Here is an 18,656-nt window from a genome sequence, read left to right on the forward strand (position 1 = left end):
AAGGGCTCGATATTAAATCGAGAAAAGTATGATTTTTTATAGTTTAAAATGGTTTCGAACACATGATGCAATTAAAAGAAAAAACAAATCTATATTATTAAACCATAATAAAAAAAGAAATATGAATAATAAAGCATAAATATAAAAGAAAGAAAAACTACGCCTAGGAGTATCGAACCCACTATACTAAAGATCTAGAAGCCACTCCCCTCCACCAGACCATTTACTAACTAACTGATATTTTAATGCTAACTTAAATGTATAAACTAAGATAAACTAAAAAAGAAATAAAATGAAAAAAATTAAATAATAAAAAACTGTAGAGTTCCCTAATTAAATCCCCAACCCCTGGCCGTTGGTTTCTTCAAAAAGAGAATGGGAAATGAAAATATTAATTGGCTGTACCTAGGAAAATTAAAGGGGTCCCTTTTTAATAATGTTTCTTTTTAAAACTAATTACTCTATTTAATACTAAATTGGAAAAAGAAAATAAAGAAAGAAAAAACAAAAAAGGGAATCGTCTCTCTCACAAAGCTCGTTCACCTCTCTACCGCTCAACTTCACTCTCGGCCGCTCCCCACCTCTCGCGATGCTCTCTCTCAAACACTCTCACTCAAACTCTCAAACTCGTCTAACTCTCAATCTCAATCGCTCTCAATCTCTGCAAGAAATCGTGGCTGAAAAGAAAAAGGAGCTCACCTCCGGTGATGGCGATGGCAACGATGGGGTTCGAACCTCCCTCTTTCACCTCTTCACAAGGTTTGCTTTTGATTGATTTCTTTTGATTTAGGGTTTTCTGTTTGGCCGCCTCTCTCTCAATTTTTCGTCCCCTCTCCTCTCTGAATCGCTCTCTTCCTTTTATCCCTGCAGCTTAGGGTTTCAAACGGTACTCAAAAGTTCAAAGAAGAAAAATTCCAGAAGTGTTTTTTGGTGCTCAGAACCGAGTTGTCCTGTTTGATGCTATTTTCCGGAAACGGTAATCTGTACTTAGCTTTCTTCTTTGCTTTTGTCCCAATTCCAATTTGGGAAATTCCTTGAAATCTTAACGCTTTGACTGATTACTCTGGGTTTTGTTACTGCAGTAAAAACATTGAAGATTCCAAAAGCATTTCTGGTTTTGATCACAGCTCAGGTTTTAGGTTCGGTTGACATGGTTGAGTAAAGATATGTACTTTGGACTTCTTGACTGCAATCTTGACGCGAATTTAAGTGGATTGGTATCACTGAGATTGGCTCCTAAGAGATGATTCCCATGATAATAATCCCTAACTCCATTTTGGCTTTCTACGGTTTCAAGTACCTGAACCTTTTCTCTAGTTAACCGGTCAAACTGGTGAAGGAGCATGCTGTAATTTTGGTGAAATTCGACACTTCAGTTGTGTCATTAGCAGCAAGATGAACAAGATGGATTGCTTCTCGTTGATGAGAACGAACTTGTTCTTCGGCGTGATCATTCATCGTATTGAACTTAGCAGCCATAGCGAGCAGTTTAGGAAAGCACGGTTGGCTTTAGACAGTGAACCTTCCATGTGTCTCATTTTCTGCAGAGCATTCCTTGACAGATAAGTTGATCCTTAATCTCCAAAACTGTCTGTCTGATAGCGTGAAATATAATGATGTTCTTATTGTCAAACCAGATTGCTTTTCAACAACTTTAATAATATTCTCAACTTTCTTTTTTGAAGGGAGCTTGTATATTCCTTGGAGAAAGTCATTTTTGTGGATGCTGATCAGATTATCAGGACTGACATGGGAGAACTCTATGGCATGGATTTAAAAGGAAGACCTTTGGCATATATTCCATTTTGTGATAACAATAAGGATATGGATGGATATTGTTTTTTGTTTGCCACGTCTGGGACTCTTTCATGGATGATCAAAGATGGTTTTTCTCATAGCAGGTTTTGGTTTACAGCATGTGCAGCCCTTGCACAAGAAAGATACAAGTCAATGCAGCTTTCAAGAAGTTCTAGATGCCTACAAACAACAGTAAAAAGGGGCGCATCTTAGCCAGATCAACCATAAATCGTAGAACAGAAGTTGCAGCCATAAGGTATGCTTGGAGTGGTTTTTGAAATGCTTGTAAATTGTATGGATGTTAGAAAATTTAGATGGAATGTGCAAAGATTAGAGATGATTGTAATCCCCCTTTTGGGACTGCTATGAATTTCTGGCCACAAGTTGCTGTTGGTGCCATATTCGACTAACAATATTGCCTTGTGAATTGGTAGGTTCGTCTCGTCACAATTTCAGCATTAACACGATGTTCTATTTTACTCCTAGGCTCACAAGGGGCGGTCGGACGGACTTGAAGCCAAAGTAGCAAAAATCATGCCTCGTAGTTCATATCATGCCGACATTTACTTACGGTAGACTTCTTCTTTGCCCATGCCAATCCAATGCATCGAAACTTGGTAAATTTGGGTAAATTTATGCAGAAACTCATTGTGTTTTGATGTTGCAGGAGGACATACTGAGTTTGGTTTGTGAGCATAAAGGTTGGAAGCACCTGCTGGCATGTCCTTTTGCTATGAGAAGTATCACCATCATATATACCAATATTTAAGTCGGCATCAAATTCTTTTGTCACGTGTAACAAAGACCTTAGTTGATCTTGAGCTAATGCCTTTTGTTGGAAATATGTACAACGCACACGAGGATGAATTCTTAAGCAACTCTTCTAGAACAAGCAGGTCGTAGCAAACAGATTTGCCACTTGACGTCATTGTAGCCACAACAACATTGTTTCATCAAAATTTTCTCTACCAACCGCAGCATCTCTCTCTGCAGTATTTTTGCAAGCTGTTTCTGTAATCATAATAGTAATAATAATCTTCACATTCCATCATTATCCATTGGAAGGTCCATCAATCTTTCTCCTTTTAGTATTTGGACTATGTCATGTAGCATAAAAGCTAGTGTAGGATTGGGACCTTTTTGTAAGAACAACATGTAATGTCACATTTTAGTATCAATGCTTATTCTCATGGATAAATACTAGCAATGTATTGATATGGAAATGGAATTGTTTGTCCTTTGGAAGATGACTTTGTAATTCATGATAATGTTGTAATGCCATTCTGATTTTGAAATGTACTATGGATATAAAATGGATTTTTTTGGATTTTGATTATAAAAATGGATGTGGATTTCTTTGTAATAATCCAATATTAGTTTGAATATCAATTTAATTACTAATAACAAATCAGCAAAAAACCGAATTAAAAACAAATTAATCTATAATTCATTTAAAATTACTTGGATATCAACTCTAACATTCATTTGGAAATAAAAATCGATTAGAGTTTTAATCATTAGTAAAAATAAACAATTAAGATTAAATTGACAATTGGAATTAAACTTAATTTGAAATTAAAATCAAATTAAAAATAAAAAAAAGTCAAGATATTAAAATCCGTTTTATACTGATGAATGTATGCAAATGCAAAATAAAAGAAAAAATGGAAAAATTTCAGGATCAAAATCGGGGTATGACAGTTGCCCCTATTTAAGTATCTTCAACTAGAGAATATGAAGCAGGACACTCTTCATATGATCATAGTGGGAGATGGTTAAATATTAAGAAGACCCGGATTTTGATCCTAAATCCCTATGACATGATGTGACATGATATGATATGATATGATATGACATGATATACACGGATGCATGATTCTTTTTTTTGTAATTTTCATCTGCTAGGAATATGATGGACCCTTGACAGGAGATGCTACTAGACAGACCAAACTGTGGGGAATACTGATGATCCACAGGGAGACAGACAAATGGGGTGAAAAACAACTTGCTGGGAAAACAGTCCTGCTGGAGAATCAGACACACACTGGGGAGTATTCAAAGTGAGATTTGATAAACGACACTTAGAATACAACCGAATAAAGAAAAAGATGCTACAACAGGTTCATATATGACCTGACAACGCTGGGGGAATAATCAAGGAGAAAACTCTTCAAGACAGGTTCATGTATGACCTGACACCGGAATAAGGGTTCAACAACAGGTTCATACATGACCTGAATGGTATTGAACAAACAGAGAAAAATCTTCAGAGCAGGTTCATGTATGACCTGACACCGGAATAAAGCTCAACAACAGGTTCATACATGACCTGAATGGTATTGAACAAAAATTGGAAAAACTCTTCAGAGCAGGTTCAAGTATGACCTGACCCCGGAATAAAAGTTCAACAACAGGTTCAGATATGACCTGAATAGTATTGAACAAAACTGGAAAAACTCTTCAGAGCAAGTTCAAGTATGACCTGACCCCGGAATAAAAAGGTTCAACAACAGGTTCAAACATGACCTGAATAGTATTGAACAAAAATTGGAAAAACTCTTCAGAGCAGGTTCAAGTATGACCTGGCCCCGGAATAAAAGCTCAACAACAGGTTCATACATGACCTGAATAGTATTGAACAAAATTGGAAAAACTCTTCAGAGCAGGTTCAATTATGACCTGGCCCCGGAATAAAAGCTCAACAACAGGTTCATATATGACCTGAATGGTATTGAACAAAAATTGGAAAAACTCTTCAGAGCAGGTTCAAGTATGACCGGACCCCGGAATAAAAGCTCAACAACAGGTTCATACATGACCTGAATATTATTGAACAAAATTGGAAAAACTCTTCAGAGCAGGTTCAAGTATGACCTGACCCCGGAATAAAAGCTCAACAACAGGTTCATACATGACCTGAATAGGATTGAACAAAGAATCTTCAGAGCAGGTTCAAGTATGACCTGACCCCGGAATAGCAACAATTGGACTTTGACCGTAAGCAATGGACTACAACCAGCTTTTAACAGATTTTGCCAACAACAATTGGACTTGAAAATGACCGGGAAAACCGGATGTTGGTTTAGGGATACCAAAGACAAGCTGGAATTAGAGGTCAAAGGATCTAGGATCGACAACAAGACCTGGGTCAATGCAAAATGAGCACGAAGTACATTTCGGCTATGCATGATTTGAAATTTTTTGATGTATGAATGATCATGATTATGCTGACGCTTGGCAGACTGGGTATTTGTAGGGACAGAGATTCTGATTCCACAACACCAATAACTCATACTCGTACAATTAACAAGCGCATCCAGAGGAGAAACTATCATGATTGACAGGTATAAATAACCAAAGGTCCATCCTTCGAGAGGATTCATAAGTTGTATTCCATGGGGACTTTTGTTGGTGCTCCAGGGATATTTATGCAACCTTGAGCCTTTCGGGGAAACAAATGATTTTCCTTCGATTTTCACATGTATCAAAGTAAATTTGTTCTAAGTTTCAAATTCTTTTTCAAGTTTCAAAACTTCATTATTAACAAATAAATGACATTTTGCATAACAAAGAAAAGCGTAGATGAACACAAATTGATTGGGAAAACTTGTATTTTATTCAAGAATGGTAGCACACCAATGGCGTAGCTCCATAGAGTGTTACATTTTTTTGAAAATGGCAATAGGGAAAGGTTTACATTGAATTCAGTGACCACTAACATCCTTAACAGATATGATCCCCCAAAAACCTTGCTTCTAAGGGGAGTGACTGGATTAATCTTCCACCTCAAATTCTTCAGTGTAAATCAGTAACAACTGATGCAGTTTATGCCTTTATGCCCCTAACTTTTGCCTGGATCGCCCTTTCGGGTTTTCAATCCACCGGGACGCTCCTTTTTTTTGCCTAAATCGCCCTTTCAGGTTTTTGATTTAGCGGGTTTTTATTAGGCATAGTATTTTTTAACTGCATCAGAGTTCACGGGGTGTGAGAGCTCTTCATCATCCATAGTTGTGAGAATCAAGGCACCTCCGGAGAAAGCTTTCTTCACAACATATGGGCCTTCATAATTGGGAGTCCACTTCCCACGTGAGTCCTTGTGTATTGGCAAGATCTTCTTAAGCACGAGGTCTCCTTCTCTGAATTCCCGAACACGTACTTTCTTGTCAAAAGCCCTTTTAAGCCGTTTTTGGTATAATTGTCCATGGCACAAAGAAGTCAATCGCTTCTCATCTATGAGGTTCAACTGATCAAATCTATTTTGAATCCACTCCGCCTCTTCTAGCTTGGTCTCCATCAAGATTCTCATTGAAGGTATCTCTACTTCAATTGGGAGAACTGCTTCCATCCCATATACCAAAGAGAATGGGGTTGCCCCTGTTGAAGTGCGGATGGAAGTCCGATATCCATGCAATGCAAAGGGTAGCATCTCGTGCCAATCCTTATAGGTTTTTACCATTTTCTGCAGGATCTTCTTGATGTTTTTGTTAGCGGCTTCAACAGCGCCATTCATCTTTGGACGATATGGTGAAGAGTTATGGTGCTCAATCTTGAAGCTCTCGCATAATTCCTTCATGGTCTTATTGTTCAGATTCGTCCCATTATCTGTGATGATCCGGCTTGGAATTCCATAACGGCAAATGATCTCTTTCTTGAGAAACCGTGCAACCACTTGCTTTGTCACATTAGCATAGGAGGCGGCTTCTACCCATTTGGTAAAGTAATCAATTGCGACCAGGATGAAGCGGTGACCATTGGAAGCTTTAGGCTCGATGGCGCCAATCATGTCGATGCCCCACATTGAGAAAGGCCAAGGTGACGTCAAAACATTTAGTAGGGTCGGAGGCACGTGTACTTTGTCGGCATAGATTTGGCATTTATGACATTTTCTAGCATAATTGAAACAGTCGGATTCCATGGTCAACCAGTAATAACCAGCTCTCAAAATCTTCTTGGCCATGGCATGCCCATTGGCATGAGTCCCAAAGGATCCTTCATGAATCTCCTTGATCAACATGTCCGCTTCACGTCCATCCACGCATCTGAGCAGAATCATGTCGTGATTTCTCTTGTACAACACACCATTGCTCAAGAAGAATTTGGATGCTAACTTCCTCAATGTTTTCTTGTCAAGGGTTGTTGCATCTGTTGGATATTCTTGATTTTGCAAAAAGCATTTGATGTCATGAAACCAGGGTTTACCATCGGCTTCCTCTTCAACTGACTGGCAGTAGGCAGGCTCAATTTTCCGCTCGATCTGAATGAGAGGTGCTTCATTATGGAATCTGACTTGGTACATTGAAGCCAACATAGCCAAAGCATCAGCAATTTGATTCTCAGTTCTCAGGATATGACGGAAAGTGATTTCGTCAAAGTATTTTATTAATTCCATGACATAGGCACGATATGGGATCAACTTGGTATCACGGGTTTCCCATTCGCCCTTGACTTGGTATATCACCAAGGCTGAGTCTCCACATACTTCAAGGATTTTGATTCGGAGATCAATGGCTGCTTCAATGCCTAGGATGCACGCCTCATATTCTGCTATATTGTTCGTGCAATCAAAACACAACCTTGCTGTGAAAGGAGTGTATCCACCATTTGGATTCAACAGGACAGCTCCTACGCCATGCCCCATGTAATTGGAGGAACCATCGAACATGAGTTTCCACCGAGATCCGGGTTCAGGTCCTTCATCAAGTCCTGGGATTTCACAATCCTTTACTACCATAATGTCTTCATCAGGGAAGTCAAATTTCAACGACTGGTAATCTTCAACGGGTTGGTTTGCCAAGTAATCGGACAACACACTTCCTTTGATGGCTTTCTGAGACACATATTGGATGTCATACTCAGATAGTAACATCTGCCAACGGGCGAGTCTTCCAGTCAAAGCAGGCTTTTCAAAGATATACTTTATTGGATCCATTTTTGAGATCAACAAAGTAGTGTGGCAAATCATGTATTGTCTTAGACGACGAGCGGCCCACGCTAAAGCACAACAAGTTTTCTCCAAGAGTGAATATCGGGATTCACAATCGGTAAACCTCTTACTCAGATAATAGATGGCATGTTCCTTTCGACCGGTTTCGTCGTGTTGTCCCAACACACATCCCATTGATTTTTCAAGCACGGTTAAGTACATAAAGAGTGGTCTCCCCTGAACAGGTGGAATTAGAATAGGGGGCTCTTGCAGGTACTGTCCGATTCTCTCAAAAGCCATTTGGCAGTCAAAATTCCATTCAACTGCTTGATCTTTTTTGAGCAACTTGAATATAGGCTCACATGTGGCCGTCATATGTGAGATAAACCTTGAGATATAATTCAAACGCCCCAGGAAGCCTCTAACCTCTCGCTCGGTGCGTGGAGCAGGCATCTCTTGTATAGCTCGGACTTTGTCAGGATCCACCTCGATTCCTCTTTGACTAACAATGAAACCAAGCAACTTTCCAGATCGGACACCAAAGGTGCATTTAGCAGGATTCAGTCGTAGTCGAAATTTCCGAAGACGCTCAAATAGCTTTTGCAAGTGGTCTATGTGATCCTTTTCACTTTGAGATTTTGCAATCATATCATCCACATAAACCTCAATTTCCTTATGCATCATGTCATGGAAAAGAGTGACCATTGCTCTTTGGTAAGTTGCCCCAACATTTTTGAGACCGAATGGCATTACCTTGTAGCAAAATGTTCCCCAAGGGGTGATGAATGTGGTCTTTTCCATGTCTTCTGGATCCATCTTGATTTGATTATAACCCGAGAATCCGTCCATAAAGGAGAAGACCGCGAACTTAGCAGTGTTGTCTACCAGAGTGTCAATATGTGGCAGGGGGAAATCGTCCTTTGGACTAGCTTTGTTTAAATCCCTATAATCAACACACATCCTGACCTTGCCATCCTTTTTGGGTACTGGCACAATGTTGGCTACCCATTGAGGGCACTTTGCAACTGCTAGAAAACCGGCATCAAATTGACGTTTTACCTCGTCACAAATCTTTAGAGCCATGTCGGGTCTTGCTCTTCGGAGCTTCTGCTTCACTGGCGGACAATCTGGCTGTAGTGGTAGCTTGTGGACAACAATGTCAGTATCTAAACCTGGCATATCCTGATATGACCAAGCAAATACATCTACATATTCATGTAGCAACTTGATCAATCTTTCCTTGATGCTTGCCTCAAGTGTAGTCCCAACTTTGACCTCTTTCTTGTCTTCCTCGGTGCCAAGGTTGATTGTTTCCACTGGTTCCTGATGTGGCTGAAGGGCCTTTGACTCGTGCTCGAGCATCCTTTCCAGTTCTTCTGGGAAAGCACAATCTTCCTCACTCTCCTCTTCCGCTTGGTAGATGGGGAGTTCAAAATTATAGGAAGTAGCGGGGTCATCGAATTCAACTGGTTTATTGATTATTCTGCATGTTTTTTAATGATGGTTTTCTTTAGAAAAATGGAAATAAAATGCAAAAGAAGCAAAAAATATTTTTGTAGTTTTTGAAAGGATTGCCATTTTAAGAAAAACAACAGATAAATGAACGACAAGAATTTGAACAAAATGCTCTTTATTTGTCATAATGATTTTTTTGAAATTCAAAAGGGGCCCTACAAATGATCCATTAGCCTTGGGCAGAGCTAAGGATTTTCAAAAAACACACAAAGGAAAACAACAATTACTTTGACACAGGAAAAACTTCTGGAATCTCAACCGCTTCCCAGTTTGTCAAGGCGGCTTCACACCGGTATATCAGATTCGATGTTTCCCCATCTTCAATGTCATCTTCCACTGCACCAACTTGTTCTCCATGAATAAATCCTTTACTCAGGAAAACTTCTTGAATGCTCCGCACACGGTCCTTTGCAGGGACCAGGGCTCCTCCATTAGCAGAAGGCTTGTACCCCAAACCAAAACGGTCATTCTTCTCATTGACGTTTATGACTTGCCCCCAACCTGCAGGGCCTCCACTTTCAACTGCTGATTTTGCACTCTTCAAGGAAGCGAATGACAAACTAGCTTTCTCAACAGGATCCTCAACCTCTTCAAGTGTAGCATTGGATATTTCAAGGGCTTGAAAGGAGGTTTCTAAGGCATCCTCATCAGCCTCAATATAACGGAAAGAGGAGAGTTGACTGATAATAAAGTCCTCTTCGCCTGAGACAATAACGAGCTTGTTATCGACAACGAACTTCATCTTTTGATGTAGAGTAGAAGTTACTGCCCCAGCGGCATGTATCCATGGGCGTCCCAAAAGGCAGCTATAAGCTGGATTTATGTCCATGACTTGGAAATTGATGGGGAATACATGCGGTCCAATCTGTATCGGTAACTCTACCTCTCCAACTACTGTCCTTCGTGAACCATCAAATGCTTTCACCACAAGCGCACTAGGTTTCAACTCTGAACCTTGGTAGGACAATTTAGCGAGTGCCCTCTTTGGTAGAACATTTAAGGATGATCCAGTGTCAACTAAAACTCTGGCCAGAGCATCTTCTTGGCACTTTATGGATACATGCAAAGCACGGTTGTGATTCTTCCCCTCTTTGGGTAGCTCTTCATTGCTGAAGCTTAAAGTATTGCAAGCTGTGATATTGGCGACCACTCCATCAAATTGGCCGACCGTGATATCCTGGGTAACATGAGCCTGAGCAAGCACTTTTAGCAGAGCCTCCCTATGAGCTTCGGAATTCAGAAGCAAAGACAAGATAGATATTTTTGATGGCGTTTGATGCAACTGATCAACTATCTTGTAGTCAGATTTCTTTATTATCCTTAGGAACTCACTTGCTTCATCTGTTTGCACAGCCGGCTGTGCCCCTCCCTGTTCTGGGGTAGGATTTACATTTGCAACTCCCCTTGTTGGCTCTTGAGGGTTCACATCAAAATTGGGAGTATAAATCCGACCACTGCGGGTCATCCTGCTTGTTCCTGCGATATTGGTGATGTCGGTGTCAACATTCTCCAAAACTTCCTTATTTTCAGCAATTTTGGGCTTTCCATCTACCAACCCATCCACCACTGTTATGTCGTACTTCCAGGGTACCGCCTTGGTGCTCTCAAAAGGAAATGGGGTAGGCATACAAACTACCACGGGTGATGGATGAACAACGTCTCTTCTGTGATAAGTTACCTCAAATGGTTCTGGTATGTTAAAGACAGGTTCAATGACCGAAATTTCCTCATTAATTGTTGGACCAGAAATTTGCAAAACGCCTTGATCCATCAAGTTCTGAATATCCTTTTGTACTACTTTACATCCCTTTGGCTGAATGGCACATTCTTCACAGCTATCGTGACAGGTATCAATCAATCTAGCCCTCACCAATCCTGCATGAAGCACTAGCAACGGAGTCTTAACATCCTCCACATTCTTGATTACACACACATCAGAAGCATCTTCGACGGCATTGACATCACCATGTGCTGGCAAAGGGTTGTTCTTGACATTGGGTCCGACGTCTCGAAAGGACAGAATCTTCTTTTCAACCAGGTCTCGCACAATATGCTTTAAAGCATAACATCCTTCTAAATCATGTCCAGGGGCACCCCCATGGAAAGGACAATGAGCATCTGGATTGTACCATGGCGGTAAAGGATTTGGTGGAGGACCCAAAGATCTGGGCGTCACTAACCCTTTTTGTAGCAATGACGGGTACAATTCAGTGTATGTCATAGGGATTGAAGCAAACGGAACTCTACTTCTTGGTACCCTATTTTGATTTTGAGGATTTTGCGGACGAGGAGCCTGTGCCCTCGGCTGTTGATAAGCAGGTGGCGCGAGCGCTTGCTGATATATCGGCGCTTGTTGAGCAGGAACAGGTTGATAAACTGAAGCTTGTGGTTGGTTAAAATTTGGTGTGACAGCTGCCACATACGGTTGTTGGACATATTGTACTGGGTAAATCGGTTGTTGTTGAGCAAATTGGTGTTGTTTCTTCCATGACTGACTCCTTCTTTGACTGGTTGACACTGCATTCGTATCCCCCTCCTTCTTTCTTTGAAATCCTCCAGGAAACTTTTTGGCATTACTACCAGATGTTTCAGAGGTAGCCGTCATCTTTCCATTCTTTAATCCAAGTTCGACCTTTATGCCTACAGCGACCAGGTCAGAGAAACTTGCAGATACGCTACTTACCATTCTTTCATAAAACACAGGTTTAACTGTATCCATGAACCAATCCGCTAATTCCTTCTCAGCCAGAGGTGGTTCGACTTGCGAGGCCACTTACCTCCATCTTTGCGCGTATTCCTTAAAAGACTCCTTGTCTTTCTGGGACATACTGAGTAGTTGTCTCCTATCCGGGGCCATATCCATGTTGTACTTGTAATGTTGGATGAAGGCATCAGATAAGTCCTGGAAGTAACGAATCCTACTCTGATCCAGGCTTAAGTACCACTTGGAGGGAGCACCCCTCAAGCTGTCCTGGAAGCAATGTATCATGAGTTTATCATCCTCCACATGCGTAGCCATTTTTCGATAGTACATAATGAGGTGACTCTTAGGACAAGAGTGGCCCTCATACTTATCGAAATCTGGGGTCCTGAACTTTGCAGGGATCACAAGACCGGACACCAGGCACATCTCCTTAGCTGTAGCACCAAAAACTTGGTCACCTTCCATAGCCCTCAATCTCTTCTCAAGCAGCTCGTAGTTCTCCTTCATCCCCCTTAGGTCCTCCTGCCTTTCCTCATCTTCATCTGAAAAGTCTGGAGCATGTTGCTGATCCTCAAAGTAAGGTTGCACATGTGCCCGGACGAGAGGAGGTGCGAATGTGTGAACCACTGGATGGTTTTCATTGATGGTCGGTAGAGGAGCTGTCTGCTGAGTAGGTGGTGCAAAACCAGGGGCGCCTTCAACTGTAGGCGTGAAACCGGGAGGTAAACCATAGGTTGGCCAGGTTGTTGGCACCGCCCTCGCAGGTTGGGGTTCAATCGATGGACCTGCGATTTCAGAAACAACCGTTGTTTGGGTATCTAACTTTGCCCTGATGACCTGTAATATTTCCATGACCTGCCCCATGTTTCCACGCAGGTCTTCGAGCTCTGAGCTCACTCGCTCCAATTCATGCTCCTGATCTGCCATCCTTTGACGAGCTCGGGCACGAGTATTATATTGGTGTTGAAAATTCAGCGTGAAACTGGAGGAAGAAAGGACAGAATAAGACTCTAGTTTTGAAAATGCATGTATGGATGCATTTTGTTTGCAAAACTCTTGGTTAGTTTCAATCATTCATTTCAAAATGTCACAACACTTGTTTGCAAATATTCAAAATAATAAGGAAATGAAACACAATAAAATGAATCTCAAAAGCAATTTTTCATTAATCTCATATTCAAGTTCAAATACAAACAACGTGCTCATGATTTATGGGCTTTCCGGACCGTAGCAAGGTCGGTAGTTAACCCTTCTAACATTGCCTTACAAAACTTAATGAAATTAAAGACTTGATGTGGGGTGTTTTCTGGACACATGCACCAATCCGCCTCTTGCAGCTTCTCAGGTAGCTCACGCATGATGGAACTCGCAAATCCGGACAGCTTCAAAAATTTGCCTTTCCACTCAGTGTAGAGCCCTTGGAGATCTTGGATAATGCGCACGTCTTCAGCCTTTGTCACCTCTATGTCCCTATAGAGGTTTCTCCAATATCTGCATTCATTCAGCAACACCATATAGGCAGCATCCTGATCCCCACCTTCAAGTGCTTGGATTCTAGCATCGGCTCGATCCAAATGATGCTTCAACCGTGTGCACACTCTTTCTGACTCTTCGGTCTTCAGCTTCTCACGTTCCAGAGTATCCTTGTATTTCTGAATGGTATTCTCCAGCTCACGAGTACGAATCTCGGAAATTAGCCGTGCTTCTCTTTTCATCTCAAGGGTCAGCTCCAAAGTCTTGTTGAGTTTCTGAATCCGGAGTAGAGCTCTATCCAACTCCTCTTCCTTTGATTTGAACACAGATTTAGTGCTATAGAGCGCTTGTCCAAACTTTTCCCTCCTTGCTTCAGACTCTCTAGCTCTCTTGTTGGAGACTTCAAGCTCTTTGTCCTTCTTTTGTTGATCGTCTTTCAAGTTCCCATTCTCTATCGAGACTCGGCCAAGCCTGATTCTCAAATCAGCATTTTCCAACTCCAACTCCTTGATACGGGCATTGAGCTTCTCTACATCTTCAGGTAATATGGGCTCTGGCTCAGGAACCACTGGATAGATGGAAGGATCAAATGGATAAGGGAGTTTAATCATCTGAACCCTCTCTCTAACCCAACAAGTGTAAGGCTCTTGGGCAATGACATTTCTCTTACCCAACTCCTTACCCTTTCTGATGACTGCTTGCCAAGACCTCTTGATCTTTTTCACCATGGGATGATCCGCTTCAATACCATGTAAGATGAAAGGCTCTAGAGCTTCAGCTTTTGGAGGGCCATTCATAGGGTATCCATGCTGCCTTAGAGATAACATGGGGTTATAGTTGATGCAACCCTTGGTTCCTATCAACGGCACATTGGGGAAGTCTCCAATGCTAACAATCACATTCTCGGTTTCCCAATCCCTGATATACCACCTAACATGACTGGAGGTGAGGGAAGCTAACTTCTGGAAAGGCTTGAGTTCCTTGGAGACAAAAGGACCTTCTTCGGGCATATGGGTTCTGAACCAGGCATGTAGCAACTGTGCACAACATAGGAGGATTCCTCCCTTCTTCTCATGACGATCATGGAGAGTGTAGTAGAGATCTGCCAAGAGGAACGGTACAGGGTTACCAGAGAGGAAAATTCTCACCGCCAGGTGGTCCACGAAATGGTCAATATTTGGGAAGAGGACTATCCCATATATCAACACGGCTAACACAGCATAGAAGGATTCCCAATCCCCTTCTTTTTCCATCTTCTTGGCCTGATCTTCCAAGAACTTCCTAGAAAAACCACTGAAAGGTCCTTTCACATCCCAATTGTCCACGACTTCGGCAACTTTCAGACCCAAAGCTGAAGCTATTCTCTTGGGAGGGATATCTTCATCGAGCTTAGGAAATGGGTTATGGTCCTTCAAGCTCCGGCCTACGATCCTCTCAACCTCCTCCAAGGTAGGAGCCAACTGGAAGTCAGAAAACGTGAAACAACGTAGAGGTGGATCATAGAACTGAGCAATAGTCACTGCGGTCATCATGTCCATCTTCTCATTCAGGATGTCCAGAATTCTTCCATAGTTTTGTACAAAGCTGTTGAGTTTGAGTGGTGTTATTTTGGCACTCAACTTCTGTAGGCTGGTAAGGTCCACGTTCTTGTATTTGAACTGAAAAGTGCCTCTTCTCTCAGGATTCATCTTGCTAACAAGTCTTGGACTCCTGAAATAATGCGAAACAACTAAGAGTTTTGCTTTTTATGCATATGCAATGAATGAATGGATGCAATGTTTTTTTTTTTTAGGTTCAAAGGTCCGAGGTATGGATAAATTTGATTGCTTTTCCAAAATGGGGTTCTCACCGGGTATGATCTAGGGCTTTTGTTACAAAGGATCCCCAGAGTCATTGATTCACAGGAATGTTTGACGCTTACGGGAAATACTTCCCGGTCGTCAACTCCATCAAGGGAATCTATTCTGGGTGAGGTTCTCGTACCGACTCTTACGAAGTATACACCTCGCGAGTCCGTACTACGCAACCATCGACTGGGCTCTAGACAGGGTACTCAGAGTCATGGATTCGAAAGACTGTTTGACGCTTACGGAAAATACTTTCCGGTCATCAACTCCATCTAGGGAATCTATTCTGAGCGAGGTTCTCGTATCGATTCTTACGAAGTATACACCTCGGGAATCCATACTACGCAACCATCATTTCTAGTTGGCCAAAGGTTTAATGTTCTAAAAGGTCCTTAGAGTCATGGACTCCTTTGAAACATCGACGCTTACGAGGTATACACCTCGGGCGACAATATTTGCAAAGGGATCTACTCTAAGTGAGGTTCTCGTACCGACTCTTACGAAGTATACACCTCGGGAGTCTGTACTACTCAACCATTGTCCTATCTTATGTTATTTTTTCACTCTAGACTCGGGTGTAGAGTCTTTCCCACATGGTTTGCAATCAAATACCCAAGTACCAACAATCACAATAGAACCAATATACAACAGATATATCAATATAATAATAAAGATAAATAAAAGCAATAAATAAGGAAAAGCCACACAATTAAACAAACAAAGGCACACAAACGTCCTAACTAGGCTTGACTCGCTTAAGGATTGGTCGTCCCCAGCAGAGTCGCCATTTGTCGCACCTCGAAAAAATGGGGATACGACTTCAAAGCGAAGCGCGATCGCACGCTCGCAATGATGGACTGAACAGAGTCGCCACCGAACTTTATTTATTCCTAAAAAGGAAAGGGGAAATATCGATAAAACCCAAGACAAAAGAAAGGATAAGATATGGTCATCGCAACCAATATCAGGGTTCGGGAGTCGATTACGCAAGGGGAAGGTATTAGCACCCCTCACGTCCGTTGTACTCAACGGGAACCATTAGGTCAGTTGTGTGCGTTAATGTTAGTTTGAAATGTTAGGCTTTTCAAGTTATTAGGTGGGAAAGAATGAATATAAGAGAGAAGAAATGTTTTTGGATTTTTTAACGAAGGACTAAACCTAAGTTTTTTATTAGTGGGCCTGACAAGATTTACAAATCCTGCTCCTACGTATCTCAAAAGAGAAATCAAGGCTTACGTAGTTCTGGGTAGAAAAATGTTTGTTTGTTGGTCGATTTTAGCGAAAGCTATATTGTATTAATCGACGAAAACATTGTTTTACCCAAAACAGATGAGGAGTGGACGCATACCACACATCGAACGGATTTATAAATCTACATTCGGAAAAGCGTCATTTATCTCTACTCAACAATCGTGGTCGAAACATTGTTTTGTATCACTTAAGACAAGATACCTTTCGTTTATGAAAAAGGTTTTTGATTAATCGCACGGCGGCGAGAAAAGGGTTTGATTGGTTGGATGTATTTTGAGTGATGGCGAGAACTTGGATGAGCGAGATATACATCTCGAATCCTAGCCTCAGGAGTGCATGGTATACACCATGTTCCATTTCCATCTTTATTGAAAGAAGTTAAGATAGGAATTAAGTATTTTTTGGAATTTGATTGAGAAAGGGTTTGAAGAAACCGCATTGACAGTTTTAGACGATGGCGAGAGTTAAGATTGGCGAGGCATACGTCTCGAATCTTAACCTTAGGAGTGCATGGTATACACCATGTTCCATTTCCACCTTTATTGAAAAAGTGTTAAATAAGATTTAGGTATCTTAGATTTGATTGAGAAAGGGTTTGACGAAACCACATTGACAATTTTAGACGATGGCGAGAGTTAAGATTGGCGAGGCATACGTCTCGAATCTTAACCTCAGGAGTGCATGGTATACACCATGTTCCATTTCCACCTTTATTGAAAAAGTGTTAAGTAAGAATTAAGTATTTTGGTTTTGTTGTGAAAATGACTTGACCCTAGATCAAGTGTTGATGGACGTTTGAGAAATTTGAATGAGTGTTTGAGAGAAAACCAAAGTGGATAAACTTGGATGATGGCGAGAGCTAGGATTGGCGAGATATACATCTCGAATCCTAGTCTCAGGAGTGCGTGGTATACACCACGTTCCATTTCCATCTTTATTGAAAAGGTCTTGAATATGAATTAATATTTTTTGAGTTTTTTGATTATGAAAAATGGCTTGACGTTGGATCAAGCATTTGGTGAAAGTTTGAAAGACATGGAATAGAATGGAGAGAGAAATGAATTGATTTGTTTGTTGAGAAAATACTCGACGTTGGATCGAGTCATATTTTTTTGTATTTTCTAGAAATGGTGGATTTTAATCTTGTGTTAGTATCTAAAATAGAAAAATAAAACAAATACAAAATTATATACACATTGGGGAAGTGGGGTACATTTTGTCAAATGGGGATTCAAAAATCATGAAGTAATTAAATCGGGCCCAATAACAAATAATGCAAAGTATGAGTGTAAGTGCAATAGAACCGGCTCATTGTAAGAAAGCCCAAGAGTAAGCTATGTGAGGTTGACGGCGATGCTTAAAAAGCAATCGACTTACAAGGGTGTGAAAAAGGGCTCGATATTAAATCGAGAAAAGTATGATTTTTTATAGTTTAAAATGGTTTCAAACACATGATGCAATTAAAAGAAAAAACAAATCTATATTATTAAACCATAATAAAAAAAGAAATATGAATAATAAAGCATAAATATAAAAGAAAGAAAAACTACGCCTAGGAGTATCGAACCCACTATACTAAAGATCTAGAAGCCACTCCCCTCCACCAGACCATTTACTAACTAACTAATATTTTAATGCTAACTTAAATGTATAAACTAAGATAAACTAAAAAAGAAATAAAATGAAAAAAATTAAATAATAAAAAACTGTAGAGTTCCCTAATTAAATCCCCAACCCCTGGCCGTTGGTTTCTTCAAAAAGAGAATGGGAAATGAAAATATTAATTGGCTGTACCTAGGAAAATTAAAGGGGTCCCTTTTTAATAATGTTTCTTTTTAAAACTAATTACTCTATTTAATACTAAATTGGAAAAAGAAAATAAAGAAAGAAAAAACAAAAAAGGGAATCGTCTCTCTCACAAAGCTCGTTCACCTCTCTACCGCTCAACTTCACTCTCGGCCGCTCCCCACCTCTCGCGATGCTCTCTCTCAAACACTCTCACTCAAACTCTCAAACTCGTCTAACTCTCAATCTCAATCGCTCTCAATCTCTGCAAGAAATCGTGGCTGAAAAGAAAAAGGAGCTCACCTCCGGTGATGGCGATGGCAACGATGGGGTTCGAACCTCCCTCTTTCACCTCTTCACA

At 40.8% G+C, this 18,656-nt stretch overlaps 1 long non-coding RNA gene across 1 annotated transcript; it reads left to right on the forward strand.

The window, feature by feature from the left end:
* Positions 1 to 2,235: 2,235 nt before the first annotated feature.
* Positions 2,236 to 3,020, forward strand: LOC127138632 (uncharacterized). The gene is made up of 2 exons (XR_007808829.1): positions 2,236 to 2,369; positions 2,465 to 3,020. It is a non-coding gene; the product is annotated as an uncharacterized LOC127138632 (long non-coding RNA).
* Positions 3,021 to 18,656: the final 15,636 nt, after the last annotated feature.

This window comes from Lathyrus oleraceus, chromosome 4 (genome assembly GCF_024323335.1).
Source record: "Lathyrus oleraceus cultivar Zhongwan6 chromosome 4, CAAS_Psat_ZW6_1.0, whole genome shotgun sequence".
NCBI lineage: Eukaryota > Viridiplantae > Streptophyta > Magnoliopsida > Fabales > Fabaceae > Lathyrus > Lathyrus oleraceus.